The sequence below is a fragment of the Hirundo rustica genome, chromosome 2 (assembly GCF_015227805.2).
Source record: "Hirundo rustica isolate bHirRus1 chromosome 2, bHirRus1.pri.v3, whole genome shotgun sequence".
NCBI lineage: Eukaryota > Metazoa > Chordata > Aves > Passeriformes > Hirundinidae > Hirundo > Hirundo rustica.
This window is the reverse complement of record NC_053451.1, coordinates 48,278,642-48,300,253: the sequence shown is the minus strand read 5'-3', so window position 1 is coordinate 48,300,253 and position 21,612 is coordinate 48,278,642. Positions and strand designations below refer to the sequence as shown.

At 41.1% G+C, this 21,612-nt stretch overlaps 1 protein-coding gene across 3 annotated transcripts in view; it reads right to left on the bottom strand.

Annotated features, from left to right (window-relative positions):
• MTUS2 (microtubule associated scaffold protein 2) overlaps window positions 1-21,612 on the bottom strand; it is a 273,696-nt gene that overhangs the window by 186,865 nt on the left and 65,219 nt on the right. For all 3 annotated transcript variants that reach the window (XM_040057241.2, XM_040057243.2, XM_058419555.1), the window contains one exon: window positions 1-55. The gene's annotated coding sequence lies outside the window, so the exon portion shown is untranslated. The remainder of the gene's footprint in view (window positions 56-21,612) is intronic.

The window sequence follows — 21,612 nt, the reverse complement described above, 5'->3', positions numbered from 1 at the left end:
CTGACATTTCAGGACAAAGGGGTCCAAGTCAGCCGGCATGAAGCCACACCATGACCTACAAAAAAAGTGTAAAGCCTGTATTAATAAGACTCGTCCCACAACGGATGCGAGAACAACATCAGAGTGCTGAAGAATATTTGCAGAGACAGCAGAAGGAAAGCTGAGAGAAAGCAGGAAGGCAGGAAACAGTTCATCAATCTTAATGGATAATGAGATTTTTTTTAAAAAATGAAAGAAAAGTGTTGAGAAATCCATTATTTGCAACGAAAGGACAAATAAAAGTAAAACAAACAAACAAACAAGCAAAAAAAAAAACAAACAAAAAACCAAACTGGAATAGGCTGATAACCAGGAAGACGACAGGGAAGTACAATCACAGGAGAGAAGGAAATTGCACCCACTTGCAAATAACAATTCTTGCCTTTCTGAGGCAGAACTGTCATTCACAGAAAACCCACTGGACTTTGGAGAAGTTGTAAAAAATGAAAAAAACCCACAGTGCTTGCAATCAAGACTTAAGAAGTGAATAATGTCAGGCTAAATAACTCCCTGGTACACACTATTTCCCAGTGTTTTGCAAAATAGGACACTCTGGAGCAGCCGTATCTTGTTCTCATCTGATCTAGATACTGAGAAATTCTTCCCTCTCCTTGCTCTCTCACAGACTTCTCTTTCATTAATTAATTTTCTGTGCAATGAGATCAGACTGTGACCCTTGCACCTACCTGGAAACCTAAGGAGAGAGCTGCTCAGCTCAGAGAGGTCCCCCAGCGGGTAGGGGAGCATCTGTCTGCTCTGACACACAATCACCCAACCTCCATCCTTTTCTCCACCAGCTCCCAGCCAGCCTGGCCTAGCCCTGACCTCCTTGGCAAGAGGAATATGACAGTCAGCCAAGTGCTGGCTTAGCCCAATCCCTGTTTGATCAGCGGAAGATAATGTTAGGAGCTAGGAGCTCTGCTATCTGAATGCAGCGTGTGAGCATTCAGGCTGGCTTCTGCCTCCCCGTTGTAACTACTTGATAATCACCATCAGCACACACACCTTCCCTGGGCACCTCCCCCGCGAAGGGTCCAAAGCTCTCTTGTCATCAGCCCTTTCCCTGTCCTTGGAAAAGGGATCACTGGGTGAGAAACTGTGGCACGAGGCCATTATCCTTCCTTATCACATTCTGGGGGATGTTTTTGCAGAAACACAAATGCAAGCAAAGTGATTAGCCATGGCTGTGCCCTACAGAAATAAAACTGCTTCCTTCTGATAAGCAAAGTTACTGTTTTGAATGTGACTTCACCTTATTCTGTGCTGCTACACAAATCAGGGATGTTATCTTGGAGACAAGGACAATAATGAAAATAATGTACTTCCATCACTTCCATGATGGAATATTCAATGTATCAATGTTATCTCGCTTAAAACCAAAACGTTTTACAAGAGAAAGTCTGATGTCACATCTGGCGCTGGTGGCATCACCCGTGTCCAGCTCTCTCCTTGTTCCAGCACTTGCTTTTTGTGGCAGTCAGTAAGCTCATAACACTTTTGTCTTGCCCTCATGGATTTGTAACACGAGTAACAGCTGAAACCCGAACACTCCACAGCCGGAATTGCTGGAATCAACTGATCATAAAGTAATTGCAAATTTCTGATGTGATGCAGCCAAAACAAAGGCAAATGCAATATTAGGGAGGCTTTTTCAACATAAACTCACAATTTTAAGTGTCTCTGTATAAAGCATTGGTGATCTACCAAGTGACCCAACTGGCAAACCACGTTCAATGCAATATGCAGATAATCACACTTAAGGTAACTGAGGGATATAAACCTCGTTTGGGAGGGGAGCAAAGAAAATGTGGCTTTGTTTAGTCAAACAAAAGTAGAGACAGACTGACCTCTCTCTCTCTCTCCAGGGGCACATAAGGGGGTTAATCTAAGAAAAAATAACATGAGAATGATACATGAGAGAAGATACTTAAATTTGGGTCATAAAAACAAGTGAGTACAACATAGCAGTTAATGCAGCCAGGTAGAAAATAGAAGACAATTCCCAGCCTTTACAGCAGAGACTTTTGCTATTGTGGTATTTCTAAAATGGAAGACGGGAAAATATGGGAGGGATTAGACAATGTGAAACCTGTGACAGGTGGTGTAGGACTCATGGACCAGAAAGTGCCCTCCAGGTAGGTGTCATAGTGAAGCTCTACTGAGAAAAAGATGAGACAATTTAACCCTCCTGTCGGGAGTCTGCCTATAAACAATCACACAAATACGCACACACAGCTCTGATGGGAGCAGGGCTCTTGGCAGAACTGCATCCATTTGGGAACTCTTGCACAGCCAGTACACAGATGCCTTGAACATCTTAGCAAGGCTCAGATTTGGATTCCCTGTCCACACAGAGTCAATCTGCAGCTAAGCAAGCACATTGTTATGATCCTTCTCCATTATCAGAAACAATTATTTGCTGCAAGAAGTCATTCCATTTTCTTTTCAGTTCTACTTGGCACACAAAAAGATCAAAGTAATGTATTTAAGCAGAGAAGATTTGGAGAGAAGTCTAATCCCATTAATTTGGAAAGACCTCAGAGATTGACTATGACATAAGCAGCCCAAGAGAGAAGAATGTAATTAAATACATTATAGATATTTCACTTAGAAGTATAGATTAGTGAGGAGGTATTATTTGAAATGTTGCAGCTCAGTCTTAGGGTTGAGGGAAACAGGGAGAGATTTGCTTAATCTTTAGTACTACAGGCCTTGAGCATTCCTGGCTCCACCTCAGTCTTTGTTAAAAGCAGTAAATTGAAGGTGTGCCAAATAATTTATAGGACCAGATCCTTTATTGTTTTAACACCTTTGAATTCATTATTGGGGATTGAGTCACGTGCTGCAGATGTTTTTCACCTGCTTGATTAGCATGGGCCTCTAAGGACATCCAAGACAAAACAGAATGAAGCATAAAATCAAATTACAAAAAAATAGAGATGTGTATACTCCATTTCTTTTTTATTCATGGTGAGCTCCCCACAGATTTTTCTCTCCTATTTTGCCCCTCACTTGCCCTGTGTGTTTAACTCACTTGCTTTTTTTCAGTCAAAGGCTGTTCAAGGCTCACCAAAAAAACTGTGGCATTTGGTCAAAGACTGTACAAAACTGTTTGTACGCTCCTTGTACTTCACACAGCAAGGTCCTGTTCTCAGCTGGATGCTCTGTGAGGTAATGTAATATAAATAGCAGCTGGAAAGTTAAGACAGAGCACTCAAACCTCACATCCAGCCTACTCCCTTTGCACAGACATAGCTCAGGCACTCAGGGCACCATCATGCTGTGAGGGAGCAACAGATTTAAATCATCTGTGATGCTCAGGTTTATCCTGTCTAATGCTCTGTCGTTCAGCTATTCAGTGGGAAGACATTTCATACCACACATCTCAGGGTCATTTCAGTTTTTCTACCCTTACATGTTGCTTAAGCCAACCCAAGCTGCTGTGACAACAGGCTGGTCCTGTATTGAAAGAAAAAAATTCTCTCTTCATAGAGAATATGGAGCAAAAGACATACGTGAAAAAGAGCCTCAGTCCTGTAATCCAGAGAGAGGGCACCAGGCAGATGTTCTTTGTGAGAAAAGGGGTCTCCAGAGCACTGAGCACAAAGAAGTGAGAGGATGAAAAATACTGCTGAAAACTGTGTGGATGGGGACCTTAAATTTAAATCACTATTGGTACTAAAACTGTTTAATATTAGCTCATGTCCTATCTGCGATAACCTGCAACAACTTACCCTTTTCTTTTATATTGGTAAAAGTGACTAGAATCAAGATTTAGGATTTGATTTACTTGTGACCCGTCATTCACAACACATATCAGCAGATTGTCTTGGTGGTGTACAGAACTGAAATCTCAATTGGCAATCTCCCAACCAGTCCAGTCTACTCCCTATTCCAGTGCACAGATCCAACAGAAGCTGCAATTCACTGCGATCTGTTGTTATTAAAGGCCAGCATTTGTAAAGTCTGTGATGAGAGGCTGTACTCATCTCACCTTTCTGCAAGCATCTACAGTTGAACTAGTCACCTTAAGTTCCTTTCACAAACACTGGAGAAAATTAAGTATTTCCAGGGCATGATTCATTCAACTCATGCTATGAACTTAGACTGAGATCAGTTGATTTTCTCGGCTGAGCTAAACACTGCCTGTTCAGAGCTAAGCACTTAAAGTGCAATCTCTGCATCTGGCCAGTCTCAGGCCTGGAGGTAGGAACTCTGGTCTGAACTCTGCTCTTTGGACTCCAGCTAATGCTAGTGAAGGGCAAATCACTTCATCTCTGTAGAGCAGAGTTTCTTTTCAACAAACCTTTGTGGCCCAGGGTGTAAGAACTGGGTTTAAGCAAGTCATGCAGGCATACTCTGCAACCTGTTGAGAGAAGGCGTCTCTCCTAAATTCAAGTTAAACTTGTGGCCTGAATCATCCTGACTCTTCCATATGGTTAAACTCAGGTAAATCTTGGCTCCCTGCTTTGCAACAATATTTCCTACACTTAGAATGTTGGATCCTATGGGCAGGGCTCTGGAAAAGCCTTTGAAAAACAGGTTTGACTCCTTCAAGGAAAACCACCACCCATGCTTCTGGTAACTGAATGTAAATTAAGCAGTCAAATAGTCGGCTTTGGAAAAGTACTCGTCTTCTCGCATTTCAAGAGTTTGTTCTCTGTTGCAGAGGTAACTCAGCTTGTACATTACCTACTCTGGGCTTAAAAGGGCTTAAAACCACACAGAGGTTTTAACAGATTCTCTGGGAAGCCGTGCACTGGGAGCGGAGAGTTGCTGCACAAGGAACACATGTAATTCTCTGTAATTCTCATCATTAAGAGTCCCGTCAGCATCATTCTGGCTCTACAGCACAGATGTCCTCACTGGGGTAGGAAACGCCTCTTCAGTCAGAGTCAGGGTTAAGCAGACACTGCATTAAGAGCAAACTTCTGAGTTACGCTGTGCTAGAGCTCTTAGAGACTCATGCAAATAAAGAAAATCTTTGCCAAATGCAAAGGTAATGAAAGAGAAAGAATACAGGTTTTATTCCATCATTCATCAGAGGTTTCTAGGTTGACTGCAGCAGTCATGATAAGAAGCAGTAAGTGACCGTACCCCTGAAGCAATTTAATAATCTAAGATACTGAGTTCAGTAGTCTCATCTTACCTGTTCCTTTCTCAATTATGAGCAATGATGGGGTTTTTTCCTGAAAAGTTATGTACTAGCTTTGGGGTTTGTGTTGAGTAATATTTTTGAGCACAGTGTGCAAAATCCAGAGCTTTCTCCCCAGTAAGAACACCCTTCTCCCTCGAACAGCAATCCTGCTTCATTTACAAGGTGCTTCTTGCTACCCCATAAATCTTACCTTTTCCATTTTATCCCACCCCAACTATCACAAATTCCACTACTTTCCTGTTTCCACCCTCAGAGTCTAAAAAGACTTATTTTTCCACACAGTCATCCACCCCAAAACCATTTTTATCTTATATAAACTCCCCAGTGTTCTTTAAACTCTTTGATTCCTTTTTTTTTTTTCACTCTGAAGGGATAACACGATGTTTCTTCCCTCTCTGAGGTTCCACCAGAGATTTTCTTCTTATCAATGAATATAGGTCAGTGAATTTAGAACATATGTGTTGTTCCACTGGGTGATTGTTCCATTTTTCAGTAAATAAGGCAGGACATCTGTCTAAACAACACAAAAACCTAGAGGGTTTTGTCATATCAGACTGGTTTTGTACACCTTAAACGTTGAAAGACCTTGAAGACTCAGTAACACAAAAGGTCAAAAAGAACCTATGGGCATTTTAATCTGAAATTATTCTTAATAAGAGCTCTGTAGATAAATCAATTTAAAAGGAGCAGTTCTTTGATTGGATGTGGAATTACACCAGAATTCTGTGTTGGAATGAAAATCATCATCAATCAGAATCTAGTGAAGTCATTAAGGAAAAAACAGTTTAAACTTTAGTATTTCTAACATTTTGAAACCAGGAATATTTCTATTATTATTTTAACCTTTCTGATGGTCACATTGATTATGTTGACATCTTTGATCAAGTTATTGACATGTGTCCATGTGCAGCATAAATATTTTTAACATGGATAACCAATGCTGTATTTTTCCTGTGTGCATTACAATATAATGAATATTCTATCTTAGTTGCAAGGTATATAAAAGTAAGTATGTCACTTCTCTTAAGAAGAAAACATGGAAGTTAATCAATGCATAAGAGTCTTACACTCCATTTAAACTGCAGTGCCTGAGAGCAGTTACACCTAGAGTACAACCCACAGAGCATACTGTTAGTAAGCAGACTTTGACAAGCTTTAAGAGGAAAATGGTGTTAAAAAAACCCAGATTGTTTTAACACCTTCTATTAACAGTCACTTAATCCAGGCTCTTAAATCTGAAAACTGAAAAATCTCCAGAAAGTTCTGGAATAAATACTACGGTATACACAGATGGTGATGCTGGGGCAGAACGCCAGCGCACAGAATCGCAGTGTTCGGCGAATCACGGGCAAAATAATTAATGGCATTTCTAGCAGCATAACACCCTGCAAACATACACACTGCCTCGTGGAGTACTTGTCAGCAGTATTAATCTGGGAAATAATTAGTCCCCGTAAAGTTCTTTCATACTCTTTCACCAGATGGCCAGGCAAGATCGTCAGCTAAAATCCTGCTGTTTCAGCACTGGGGGAAATGCCAAGGAGTGATGCTTTATGCTACCCTGTGCAAGGTCTGGGCACACTACACTGTGCTCATGGTTTCATTCTCCCAGGTACTGCATAGCAGCACAACATGCTTCACAAATCCCACCAGATCATTTTCCGAGCATCACTGCCAAGTGTGCTTCACACCCCAACATTTGCAAGCCACTCTGCAGAAAGTTCTGCCATCTGCCAAAACACAGGTCCTCTCCAAATGCAATTAGATCAGAATTTGTATATTTAGAAACAAGATTAATCTCAGAAGAGACAGCATAAAAAAAGAAAAATGTTAGCAGTAGCTCACAATTACAGTGGCCATCCAATCGTGTAGAAGCTCCAGCTTGACAATCACCTAACCTTCACTTGATCACTTCACTTTGTTATCGAGCCAACATTTAAGGAACTTCCCAGTGGCGTGTTAGCTGTTCCCACTAATATCCAACAATGGTTTTCTCCACACAGGCTGTTTATCAGCTAATGATTTGATGGCAGCCTGGTAACATGGAAGCATACAGCTGGTCTATGGCTATCCAGCAGAAATGCATACACTGGCCTAGAATCACACACAAATGCTGGAAAATGAAAACATACCTTCTATTTTGTTTGGGGTACCTCTATCCTAGAGCCAGACCCAAGGCTCTGGAAGTCAGAGAAGAATGGTCTTTTCTTAGAAACTCAAGACCTACTCAAAGACATGGATTACTGGATATGACATTTGACAATGTCTGTAAGACTCCTAAGCAGCAGCACGGGGAATTCTGGAAAGTTAACACTTCTCCTTTGAACAAGGAGCAGTGAGTCTGATTTGGCTGACTAGGGGAAAAAGAAAACAAAATAGGGCTCTGAGCAGCACTGCTGTGGCTGTAGCTGAGGCAGAATTTCCATTTCAAAGCCTGGTTTTCCATGTCCTACTTCTCCCTTTTAAATACAAGCTGCAAGTTAAAACTTGGCCCAAAGAGTTCACCTGTCACGTTCAGGAATTAAATACTGAATCAGTTTGCTATGAAAAAATGGAAAAGGAAAAAAGATACTATTGTTAGTACAAACATATTTACTAAGAAAAATCTGCTTTTCTTTTGAGAAGGGTGAGGGGAAAGAGAAAGCCTTTGGCTGCTTGGTTTTCAAGAGGTCAACAGCATGCCGCAGCTGCACACACCTGCAAGGCCAGTGACTGTAAAGCCCAAGATGGCTCTTCAGACATGTTTATCTTCAGCACAAAGTCATCTCAGGTGACAAAGACATGCTAAAGGGACTTCAGCTTTGCAGGTTCAGTGTTGACAGTCACTGAGTGCATGTTAAAGGAAAAAACTTGCTTTGAGCTGTGCACGCGTCTAGTCTCAGTCAGAGGTAGCCTTAGCTGTTTGATATGTCAGAGTTTGGCCTGAAGGACACAGTCCAGTCAGACAGTGACCGAATGACTGACAGATACGTCCAACCCTGCCTGGTAACATCCAAACACTGGATGGCTTTCCAGGGGAGGAGGAGTGAGCCCTCACAGAGGTTTCAGCTATCCAGCCCTGAGTGCAAACACAGAATGTATCCATTCACCAGGATGTTCTATCAGAATCCCATGCAGCTCAACACGGTATTTCAGTCACTTTAGGGTGAGCCTGAACTGCAGCGCTCTTCCAGGAGCAGTGAACAAAGTAGATGGGCTTTTCCACACAGCTGCCTCCCATCTGTGTGTCCCTCAGAGATGCAGAAGTTCTCGAGACCAAATACCACCGTGCCACTTATCTGTGAAAACAGGGAAGTAAACAGAGGGGCACGCGGTGCAGGATTAAAGCTACTTTACTCTTCCATGCAGCTGTTGTATCAGGTTACTCTTAGCAGCATCCAGGCACCTTCCAATAGTCTGTTAAGTGACGTGGCTAATGTCTGTTATCTACGGTTCACTCACTCCTCCATCCTGTGTGATTATTCCATCAATACGTGGCGGGTTTCCCACTTTGTATGTAGCCATGACCTTAGCTGTCTTTGGCACATTAATCGGTATGCAGCTTGCATTTTCCAATGCTACAAAGCTTTTTCTGTGGATAACAAAATCTAGCAATGAGCACTACCCCCCCCCCCCCACCCCCAGTCACTACTAAAACACACCAAAGTAATCCCTGGTGAGTTTTGGGGAGCGCTGGAGATTGGACCATGGGGGTGATCCTTTGAAGAGTCTGAACACTACAGCTGACATCTACAATAACCATCAGGGAAATCCTGGGGTTCGTTTTCTCTGCAAGAGCAATGAACATTTCAGGCAACAAAGCAGTCAAAGAGGAGATAATTAAAGAAGACTTACTGAATAATTTATTTTGTGAAAATGAAGTTTAGTGTTTGGTGTTGCTTATTTAAGGAAAATGTCAGCTCTTCAATGGAAGAAGTTGTTTTCTGAAGGTACAGAGACGTGAGAAACACTAAAATATTAAGAAGTGCATTAGAAAACAGTGGTTACATTTTGGGATCATTAAAAAAAAGAGAGTCATGACAGCTCTGCTGCATTTTATAGCCATTCTGCCCAAGACAAATATTTTTTTAGTACATTTTCCTGGCTTGCAACATTTTCTATGACATGAAGAGACTTTAATAGGCTAATTAAAAATCAGAATTGATTTCTTTAAAAAGCTCCATTTTGGACTCTGCTACTGCTCTCCTACCATACAACAGGCATGGTTCTCAGCAAATATTTAGATTATATTTGACCAAGGCTAAATTGTCAAACATCATGGTCACCTCACAAACAGGGACACAGATGAGGCAGAGATGCTTAATGTTTTCTTTGCTTCTGTCCTCATCACTGATGACAAGCTAAGAGGGTCCCAATGCCCTGAGCTGGATGACCATGGCTGTGAGAATGATAAACTCCCAGTGAGCCCTGAACTTGGGCAGGATCTGCTGCTCCAGCTCAGGCCATGGTGTATCTGTGCAAACCAATAGGAGCGAGGGTCTGGAGCAGAGAGTTCTTCAAAATGCTCGTCCCAGTTTAGTTCCATTACAAGAGACAGTGGATACTGGAGCAGCTGGCATTTACCCACTTTACCTCAAAAAGGGAGATCACCATAAAATACAACAGCAGAGAGATCAATCTCACCTAACTTTCCATACCTACACTGTAGACACTGCACCTAAATTTTTACAAATAGACATTTAAGATTAGCATTTACACCTATGTCACAGTGGTTGGGAAGAAACAATCCCTGTAAAAGTCTAAAAAAAGCCTTGTGAATCTGATGTCTGTGCACTGACTGAACAGAAACACAAGCAATTACTTCCAAAAGGAACCTCAGTATGTGCCTAAAGCTAAGCCTGACAAATTCCAGCCAGGATGTGATGGGGTTTATCAGTCAGTCTCACCAGGAACAGATTTAATGCTCACTGTAACTGTAGCCCAGGAGAAACAGAGACTGTAGCCTGTCATGCCTTGTGCTGATGTTTGTGCCAGTGCTGGATCTTGCTATTTGCTCCCACCCCAGAAAAAGACCTGCAAGGTCTGACCAAGCAATTAGCAGAACACTAAGCTGGTAAAGATGAGGCACTGGCTGAAATGAGGAGGTTTTGGAGATGGAAGAAACGATGATAAATTATCACAGTACTATCAAAATAATCTCAGTTTCTCTCCTGCGGGCAGCAAAAAGTCAGCAGAAAAGGATGTCAGGAAAAGAGGCAAAGGGAGATGGGAAGAGAAAGTTTCAGCTCCACCGGACACCATTTCCCTAATTAAAGAAGGCCTTCCTCAGCCATCAGGCAAAACACAGTCTTGGCTACATGAACCCTTAGCATTTCCCATGATACTGGGTAGGCAGAAACCCTATTCCCAGCATCATGAGGTCAGGATCACAGGACCTTTTCAGTTCTTCACTGCTCCTTAGGCAGAGGACCAGGACAGACCAGGGCTATACATCAGTTTTCAAAATGAGCTACCATACCTTTGAGGGAAAAGGAGATCACCTTTTACAGCACAACAGCCGTAGATAGGAATTTACATTAAATAATACCGTCAAGAATAGTGAGTAGGGGGAAAGCTTAGTTCAAAATTATGAGCAGCTGATAAACACCTTTTGTCAGATGAGAAACTGATTTTTCCCCTTTATATCTATAAATATCATGTTAATAGGAAAGGAAATGTGATGCCATGGAATAAGGCATCTTCCCATCATGTCTAATTACATATCGCTAAAATGAAGCTTCCTAATTTGGTTTGGGTTTCTTTTTGTTTTGCTGGGAGAATTATCACATGAATTATCATTGCTTTACACTCTGAAAATAGGAACTTACCAATTTCAATTGCAGCTGACTATTAGAATAAAAATCTGATAAAACATGGTTCTTCCTTTTGCTGAAGGTTTGGTGTGGTGGTTTTTTTTTGTTTGTTTGTTTTTTGTTCCCCCCCCCCCCCCCCCGAACACGTAATAGTACTATCTGTATTTATTGTGGAATAAACTCAGCAAGAAATGGCATAAAATGAACAGAAGAGTGTAGTCAAAAAGCATTCAGTCACACATTTTACTCATTTGTACACTGTTTATCTTCTGTTATATGTCACAAGAAGTAATCATTTAAATAAACAACTTCTTTAGTAGGTAATAAAATGTTATTGAGTTTCCAGTCTCACAACATGTGCTACAGCTATAAATCAGAGTATTTTAAACTAGTACTGATTTGGAGCACTGGGAGGCATTTTACAAATGCCACATTTGAAAGAGGCGCTGGATTTTTGTTTCTTTATGGTGTCTGTCTCCGCAGCAATCCTGAGAAGGCCATGGATGTTTGGAAACGTGCCCATCCCTTTGCAGCTACATCAGCTATTACAACATGCAGCGTTACCTTTCCTGCAAACCTTTCCTAACTTTTATATTGCCCAATTTTTTAAATGAGTATAAACCACTTTCAGATGTCAGTTATGGTTATTGCTGGAAGTGTTATGCTGTAAATTATCAAACTGGGAAAATCGGCCAAGAGGTGATACAAACATGGTTTTGATCAACACTGGCATCCCAGATGCAGAAGAACAAAGCAACAAAAAATGTATCTCTTATTGTACTAACCTCTCTGGTTTTGAGGTGCATTTGGTGGATCTCTCTAATCAGACATGATAGCCTAAAACTAAACCCGCCACCCTCCGCTTCTAGGCTCCTTGAAGAAGGAAAGGCAGAAGCCAGCCACCCCCTTTTACTGATCTCTCTACTACAGTCTTCTCTTCTGATGAAGATGATGGCATCCATGAGGAAGATAGGGGTTTTCCTGATCCTGGATTACTAAGCTGGCCAGTAACTTCGTTTGTTGAATCTCTCTGTGTTCAGCTCATATCCTCCACGCCACAGAGTGTGCACTGTCCCAGGAATGTGAGGAGGACTGGATGCCTTGGGAAAGGGATTTCACAGTGCTCTAGATGCATGAAACCTTCCTGACAGCTCAGCGGATGCATCAGGGTGATTAATGTTGCATGCTACCACCTGAGAACATCTGCAGAGAGACAAGGAGATGCCTCATCTGTTCCTTTTGGACAAATATCATCCAAACAAGGAAGAGGTAGTATATTTTGGACAACTCCTTATGCAAGAGCAGTCCCACACCAATTCTATAAAGACCTCTCTAGAAAAAGCTTTGCATTAAAACCAATATGTTAACTTCCCTCTGACTCTAGCTCACAGAGTGCCTGGGAATCTTATACAGCAACAAGTGACCCAAGCAAAGACAACACAGCACCAGTTCAGAGTAAAGTTGGACAAAGTTGGACAAAGCTTATTACAGAGTAAAGTTGGACAAAGCATATTACTTACACAAAAATTTAACTTCTCAGATCTGTACTGGGTAAAGGATGACAAAATTCCTGTTCATCTCCTCATATATTCTGCTCCTTCCTTATATTTGAAACAAGGCAGAGTTACACAGTATTTTATCGAATCCTAATCCTTTCTATGCAACAAACAAGGAATTTTAAAACTGTTTCAAAATCTGAAATAGCACTGGACACTCACTGAAACCTAAGGATTCCAAATTTTGGCATGAGACCATACAGTCTACTTTTAGCCACACTTGAAACAAATGAGAAACGGTACTTGGAAGCTGTTAATACACAGCTAAACTCTCTCATCTCTGCACAGTGCTCAGGAGGTTTGGGAAATCATGGTTTGGAGGCCCCTGCGCTGAGCTGGCCCTGTGCAAACACACTCAGTCCAGCGTACCTGGGGTAAAATCTCTTAGAGGGTCTCATCACAGATTTTCCATTGGTCTCTCAAAAAAGAGAAATGGATTGCCTCTCCTATGAACACAGGCTGAGAGAGCTGGGCTTGTTCAGTCGGGGAAGAGAAGGTTTTGGGGACACCCTACAGCATCCTTTCAGTACCTAAAGGAGGCCTATAAGAAAGCTCTAAAGAGGGGCTTTTTACCAGGGCATGTGTTGATAGGACAAGAGGGAACAGCTTTAAACTGCAAGCCATTATACATGATGGGACCCTGCTCTCCTGGAGATGGCTGAACACCTGCCTGCCCATGGGAAGCAGTGAAATAATTCCTTGCTTCCAGCTTTCACTCTTCCAATTCTCTCCCTGATCCCACTGGTGGGAGACTGAGTGAGTGGCTGTCTGGGGTTAAACCACCACAGTGCTCCAAGTGATTAAGAGCTAGCAGTGTCCTGCTTTCTACATTATGGGCCTTGGTCAAGTCCAAAAATGACTGCATCAGAGGCCTCTTGTAAATCCAGGGTTGCTCCAGGAACAGAAACAACAGAGATTATGACATCAATTCAGAAAGAATTACGACACAATTTCAGAAAGAAAGAAGAATGTACCAGGAAAAGAAGATGAGTGAGGGAGTGTGGGAGATGTTGGCCATGTGGCTCACTCTCAGGTACACCGGAATTGCCAGTAGAAGTTCTACAGTAAAACTATCGAATATTAGCTCCATTAACCTAGATAAATCCCCAAGACTCTCTTGGGAGGTCATTAGGTTTTGGAAACTGTGAATACAGAAGTTGGAAAGAGGAGATATCAACAACAGACAAATAGGACTCATTGCCTTGAAGGCTATGAGTACTGGTATGGGGACCTGTAAAAGCTTTATCATAATCACAGGGGAAATCTCTGTCTTCATCACAATTTAGATTAAAGCTTTTGTACCTGGGAAATTTCTTTTCCTCCATACCAAGATTTTTTCTTAATGTTTTTTACTGCTGTGTTGCTGACACAGGAATTTTGCTGGTTTTGGTTTTTTATTCCCATTTCATGTTATAATCCTTCTTTAGAATTGTATTATTATTATTATTATTATTACTTATTATTATTAATTATCTATGTCATTATTGTTAAAGTAGAAAATTTAAAACTTTATTAAGAAAATTACGGTAATTAAACATGTACGTGAAATGGAAGAATTTTAACAATTCACTGCACTTCCATATGCAATTTGTTGCCACAGTTCATATGAGCAGGGAGTGAAAACAGGCATCTAATTTTCCTGGAAACATTAGCCATGAACTTTAGGCTGCTAAAAAGTTTCAGAGACCAGAAAGGGGAAGGCTATCTTTTCTTACACCTCACATCCGTTTCTTGCAACTGAGGTTCAACTCTATCAGGGCCAGACTGTAACTTTTTTTCAGCCTAAGCAGAGTTTCATTCTTCAGGCAGTCCCATTACTTTTATTTATGGAGTAATGTCTTGTTGAATGCACTGTTGGCAGGATCTGACTCTGCACAGATAAAAAGTTGCCCCATACAGCTTCAAATGTCACTGCCACACAACGGAAAACATCCCAGGTTAGATAGATGTACTATGACCAACACATCAAGAACTCTTACTTCCCTTCTGCTGATTGATTGAAGAATTATACCCGTGAAATGGGATGATTTACACAATTGCATTGCCTCTTGGCTAGAATAAGCTTTTGCCAGTCAGATAGTCCTGAAGGATGTCTGCTTGTGGAATAAATCTGATGTAATTTGATACAAAGCATGGCACACAATCAAGATGAAATGATCCTTAGATAATTCTTCCATGCACAATCATTTCAGGAAGACAATTTTAATAATGATATTTTCTTTTTTATTGAGTTCTTTGGACTATTTTTTTCAGATAATGAGCAATTGCATCCAGGAGAAGTAGTTATTGTCAAGTCAATATTTTATTAATTCTTTACCTGGGGCCAATATCTCAAAAAAACAGAGGAGACAGCTCTCACTGAAATACTCAGTACTGAAGGCTTTTCCAGTCTAGACTTCCACCGTGTCTCCTTATTATTGCAAATGCTTGTCTCCCGCTTTTAACAATCCCAGCTTGGTTGTGCCAGTGTTTCACTTGTTTGTTCCTCCCTTTTTCATCCTCATTCATACTCCTCCATTTTTGCTTCCCTCTCAAAAAACAATAGTAAAGATAAGTATTAGGATTGGGGAGTGTGAATACAAACACATAACAGTGTCTTAGAAATATGTGAGTCTTTCCAGTCTCAGTCAAAGCATTATGCCTGCTCAACAACAGGGATAACCCACGTCCAGGACTAAGCTGATGAGCTCCAGTGGAACATACTCCAGCCTGATCAATCAAGTGTTCCACTTCCCCAGCAGTGATTAGGATGAAACAGTACTGAGAAAAAGCCTAGTCCCTGTGTTTTCAAAGTTTCAAGCTTAAAAAAAAAAGCACAGATTTTTTTCTTTGTGTCTAGGCTATTTTTCTAAAGTAAAGGCACACTTATGTCAGTGTTGCCAAGAGTAAAAACTCCCATGTGACATTCAAAAACTGGTTCCGGAACAATTAAATTTCATCTTTTACGGCATGCTTCTCCCAAAAAAAGCTCTTCATGGAGGTGGGATTAACGATTAAGAGATGTGGAGGGTGGAACACATACGTCTGTGAAAACTGGAATTAACGTGATTATGCTAAGCAGAACGTATTCTGAGCATCAGTGGTTTGCAAAGATTTAAGGAAATGTGCCCCAAGCATAGAATGTCTTCTCTGGAAAATAAAGCGTGATATTCAGAGAAGGCTGGGATAAAGAGGTATTTTATGGGCAAGCAGAGGAAAACCAACTGTCACTTTTTATGAAACACCTTCCCTTTGTTCTGCTCTTTTAATCTCCACCATGATAAAGCAATTATAAGAAATTTATGATTCTGAAGTATTGTTAGAGCCATATTTTTCCTCATTAAAAAAAAAAAAAGAAGAAAAAATATAACACAGATATTAAACTGATCAATGCATAAGAAGTATCTTGGGCATGAATATAATCAGTTGCTACTCATTCTAATACTCCACTATCAGGTCTATTTCTGTGAACAGATTGCTCCTTAGAGGATAAAAAAAATCCCAAAAGACTCTTCCAAGTCCATGAAACGTCACTGTTTTGATATTACAATTCAACAGGTTTCATGAAGCATGAACTTAGACAGAAGGGCAAACAGTCTGTGATGCCATTAATTCTGATTGCTTTGGAAAATATGTACACCCAGACCTTTGCACAAGGGTGAGACAAATCATGTCTTTTTTATTATTACACAGTTGATCACAAAAGAGTTCTGGGTTTTGCTTATGCCTGTTGCTCACCTTGTTCTCAACCACCCGACAAGTCCTGCAAGCATATCTTATATCCTGTACACTGACACGTTACTGCATTTTAGTGTTGTAGCATGGTGGTCTGTTGTAACACACCAGCAGAGTGAAAAGTAGGACAGGTCATTTGCAAGGTGACGTGGCTTTTAAGAAACCAAGCTGTTGCAATTTTTTCATGTCACAGTGTCTCTAAATGCCATAGTTACCGTCCATGGCTTACACAAGCAATCCCTCTCACAGTGCTCCAAGGCATTTCTGCACAGTGGAGACTACTCCAAGCACAAAGCAAATGTTCAGTGATTCATAATGTTTTGTCTTCAGAAAACAGACAAAAATATCTCTTCACCCTGGTCACAGGATGACCAAGCATACACATGAAGGAATTCCATCTACTGGTTTGGTTTTAGAGCCAGAGTCAAAGCAACTACAAGATACAGGATATTCCCAAATGATAGAAATTTGCACTTAGGTAACTCTAACAGCAAACAGCTGTACGTATGTGAGTGTGCTTATTCACATTGTTTTATTCCACTGCAGAATTTATAGCGTTCAAAACTGTGTTCCAGACGTATTTGGTCCTGAGAAGAACATAGCCACCCTTTCTGTGCACAGCAGCACCTGTAGAACTATTGCTCAGTAATGCATAAGTTTCACATGCAGAATCCCACACATGCAACAACAGAAATAACCTGCACCATCTGCACCAGCAAGAGGTTGCCTTCAGGAAAAAAAAACCAACCAAAAACAACTTACCCAAGCATTTATGCACAAAGTATAGCAGATAACTACAAGGTGTTTGTTAAGACAGTGTGCTTACTAGTAACTAGTTGTTCTAAGTTGTATACTCAAAATTTCTTTGACCAAAAATATTTGTCATTCCTTTTTATAATGAGAATTAACAAATCTGAATGTCTACTGGAGATGTGGTAAAATAGAGAATTCTGAATATTTTCTTTATTGAGAAGGTAAAATTAGGCAATTAGACCAGACTACACTAGCAACTGAAAAGCTGAGTAATTTTCATAACACAATTGATTTCTTGCCACATGCCATTCAAGGGATTAGAACAACTCACCAGGGTAATATCAAACTTGATTAGAAGCCAAGGGGCCTGATTGTTATCTCCATTAAGCCAGACAAAATGTAATTGACACCAGCAACTCTCAATTTCCAACAGTGTAACTAAAAGGAAAGTCAAGCCCAGTATCTTTTGCTTGGGTAAGTCACTTTCATATCTTTGTGTGATTAACAGTAATTGTTTGAACCTCTTGAAAATATCAAAGAGAGTGCCTCTGGTATTTTCACAGCTAGGTGTGCTGATATTACATGGGTTTGAGTGCCTTCATGTAAAGAATAATTCGCACAGCAAACAAAAGGAATATCTTAGGTAAACTTGGAGAAAACCTTTAACACACTCAGCATGCCAAGACCTTTGCCCCTCCAAAAGTAAATGTCTATAGATAATGGGACAAAATTTTCCAAATATTGAGGTATACAGGGGAGAAAGTCAGATCTGGGAAGCTTTTCAGGATCTCCCAAGATAGGTGTCACAAATCACAGTCAGCAGTTACTTTAGGGCTGGATTCATCTGAACTCAGACATCTACAGTGCAGGTAAATATGCACAAGGTTGTTGGCTAAGCCACCTCTGTCCACAGTCACTACAACAATAACTTAGTAACAGAAGGGTTTATCTCATCTTAGATAAAAAATGTCTTATATATGAATGTGTCCCCAAAATTGGGTATTTCTCCTCTTGGGATGGAGAAGAGGGACTTCAACCAGAAAATTGTATTAAGACTTGAAAACAGAAGGAGCCAGAATCAATTAAAGTGTGGATGAGGTATAATATGCATTGAAGATGAGGTAATCTGGGGTTATTCACCTCTGCTGGTGAGCCGTTGCAAAGAACCCTTGCAGAGCAGATGTTCCCTGCAGAAATAATGAGTGTCCATAAAAAAACAAACAGCATGTCATTACTTCTCAGCCTGTCTTCCAATTTTCTTTGCTCACCACTAATATATCTGTCAGCTTACCTTCTCCATTTTCTATAAACCTATTTTCCTTTTTATTCTAGTTTATCATCTACTGAGTATCACAAATGAAGGTAGGTAACACATTTATTTACCTATATGAATATACCTTTATAACTTCAAACATTGACAGACGATTTGGTTAGAAGACAACCTTTCATGAAAAACTTTGTCTAAATTTACACCCTGTAAGAGTAATGCAAATGTTTATACAATTTTAATTATGTTTCAGTCAAGGCTTTCTCTAAACAAATAAACATCTATAATTCACACCTTGGAGAGGTTGAATACCACTTGAGAGGATGGCTGTAAACTAAAGTAAAACTGATTAGCCAATTTTCCTTCTCTGTGCTGACTGAACCCCTAAAAGGAAAACCACCTGCACATGAAATCCAGAATGATTCAGTTCTTCCAGTGGGAAGCACTGTGAGAAACAGCTCTGCTGTGCCAGGCAGTTTAAAGCCAGCAGCATCCAAGGGCTCAGCTGAGGAAAGTCCCACGGCCTTCCTTGGAAGCAAAGAGGCTGGCAAACTGAACACCCTTCCCAAAGAGGGCCTGAAAGCAACAGGCTGTGCACTCCATTGCACAACCAAAACCCCTGGCTTTGGTCCTGCCCTGAGCACTGGCCTGGCCCCTTTGGCTGCTGAAACCAAATTTCTCTGCAGCAGGTGACATGTCCAGGCAGAATCCTTCTAGGAAATATTAAAGGCAAAAGGGTAAGTATTTCAGGCATCAGCCTATGGAAAATGGACCTAAGAGACACCTGTGTGACACTTTCATTAGTGTCCTTGTCTTCTGCAGCTTATGGCTTGGCAGAGGGGGCTGGTGTCTTCATGCAATTTTTGTCCTTCTTGGATCACAATATGCCCAATATATGAGTGTTACATAGAAAAAAAAAGAAGAAAGAAAATCACATTTCAATCAAGATATTAGCAGCTAAAAAAAGCTATTACAGTAACTGGAAACCATGAAGATTTAATCTGCTCTGGCCATGCTCTGTCCTTCCACTCCTGCTGCTGATTAGACATCACAGGCACCATCTTCCCAGAACAACAGAATGAAATGCTTCAGGAAGTCATATTTCTTCTCCCATAGGAACAGACAGAAATTTTCTCCAGATCCATGACTCCCCACTTAATTTGAGTTAATTACATCTCACTAGTGAAGCACAACAGCAGAACTTTTAACTTCTTTCATCATATTTCTCCTGGCCAAACTGGCTCCGAACTGCACCCCAAAAATCAGCAGCACCAGGAAGGAGGAGGAACGGAACCTAGGTGACCCTGGACTGAATGAGCCATCCCAACCAAACATCCACATATGCTATGGCACCAAGCAGAAAACCTCCATGCTGGCAAATTCAGGAGCAAACCTCCCTATTTTCTCAGCTGGTTTTCATTTTTGATGCCACAGTGATGATTGCACTTGGAACAAGCAGTGGCAGTTCTGCTGTCACATGCTGCTGTTGCTAGCGTAGCAACCCACAGTCGGTGTGAGGCTAGAAAATCTCCTGAATTGTGCAGTTCAACAAAACAGCAGGTCCTTTGGATACCATCTATAACTGTAAGTGAACAATTTTAGTAATGGCTTTGTCAGTCCTTCCTAGAAGCACTACTAATGGGCCACAAATAACAAAATGAAATTCAGCAGATAAAAGAAGAACACAACAATCTGTTGAAAGAAGGGAAGGGAAATTATTGCCATAAAACATTTGTATGGCCTTGTGAATTCTGTACTGCACTTTATAGAACAAAGATCACACCTTGCTCTGCCCTAAACTTCTTGCTGTTGCTAAGACAACTCCATCAATGTAAAAGAAGCAATGCAGAGTCCAGTGGTGAGACCTCCACAGGGAATGGATTGGCTACTAGGCTTGGCTGTAAGAGAGAAAGTGTGTTGGTGGAAAGGGCAGGATGGCTGTTGTGGCTGTGTTAGGAACTCAGCCAAGAGCAGAGATAATGGGAGTACACTGAGAACATCCCCACAAATAGCAGGGGCTCCTTGTTCCCAGAAATGCCACTGTTTTCTTGACTGAGTCAGGCTCTAGGGAACATCACCTAGATGTGGAGCACCATCAGGAATTCCATCAGCACCATCAGGAATTCCAACAACATCTCCTTCCCAGACCAACTATCCCTTCTCATTTCTGCCTGGTGTATTCCAGCAGCAATGTGTCTGCCTAAATTGGGAGTTACTGAGCCTTTAGGGAAAGCTTTTCACTCCAGCACTGGGCTTGAGGTCTTTTCCCAGGGTAAGACAAAAATGACACATAGCACATGCAGATAAAGGAGATCACAAAGTAGTTCATAGTATCAGTTCATGAAACCTATGTGGAAAGCCCTTTGCAGGAATAAAATTCCATCCTATGAAAGGATCCACATTCTGGCTCCCCGCATCAGCTTATTCTAGATGTTTCATACCACATTTGCATAGAGGCTCTCCTTTACTGGATGCTTCTTAGACTATTTACAGACCATCTGTCACAGACTATTACTTGGATTATCTATCTGAAAGTCAAAAGGTGGATTCTACAGCATATCACATGAAAATGCATCAGTGAAGTTAATAATTTAATGTTTTCTGGAGGAAATGATTGTTATCCTTGAGGGAAGCACTTAGAAGTGCATACCTGACAGAGCTCATCTAGACTCCCTCAGGATGCTTCGTTGCTTAACATAACACAACTGACTGGCTTTCCTATACCAAATTTAGGATTTTAGATATAGGGAAAAAAGCAGATTTAAGATCAGCAAACACAACACATTACAAGAAGGCAAACGTCTATAACTTATCCTCTCAGGTGCTCACAGCCTAAAGCAATGAACTGCAAGTACTAACAGAGTGAAATCTGACAGTTTGCTTACATTATGAGGTTCTTATGCATCCATATCTTTGCACGGGCAAAAAAATACTCTGTCTCTTAAAAGAACTCTTCCCAACATGGAAATCCAAAACAAACAATTGTCTTTTCTCTACCACCACTTTGAAAGACACTTAGGAAAGGTTTTCATTTCACTTCCAGAGACCTCTGCTGATGCAACTTTGTGGGAAGAGAATTCCAGCAGCACATGCATCTCGTAGGTCCTACCCCTGGTCTGCCATGACGGGGGCTTGGTCACTTACGCTGAGGTGGCTGGCGTGTACCTGCTGTGCTTGCTTGCATTACACCACCTCCCTCACAGTGCTAGTCACTCCTCCTAAGAATTTCTCCTATTTTACTACAGCACCAAAAACATGTGCACTAATACCAGGACTGGGACAGGACAGACACGTCTGTTTCATACGTTTTGGGATTTAAGACTTCCAATTCTT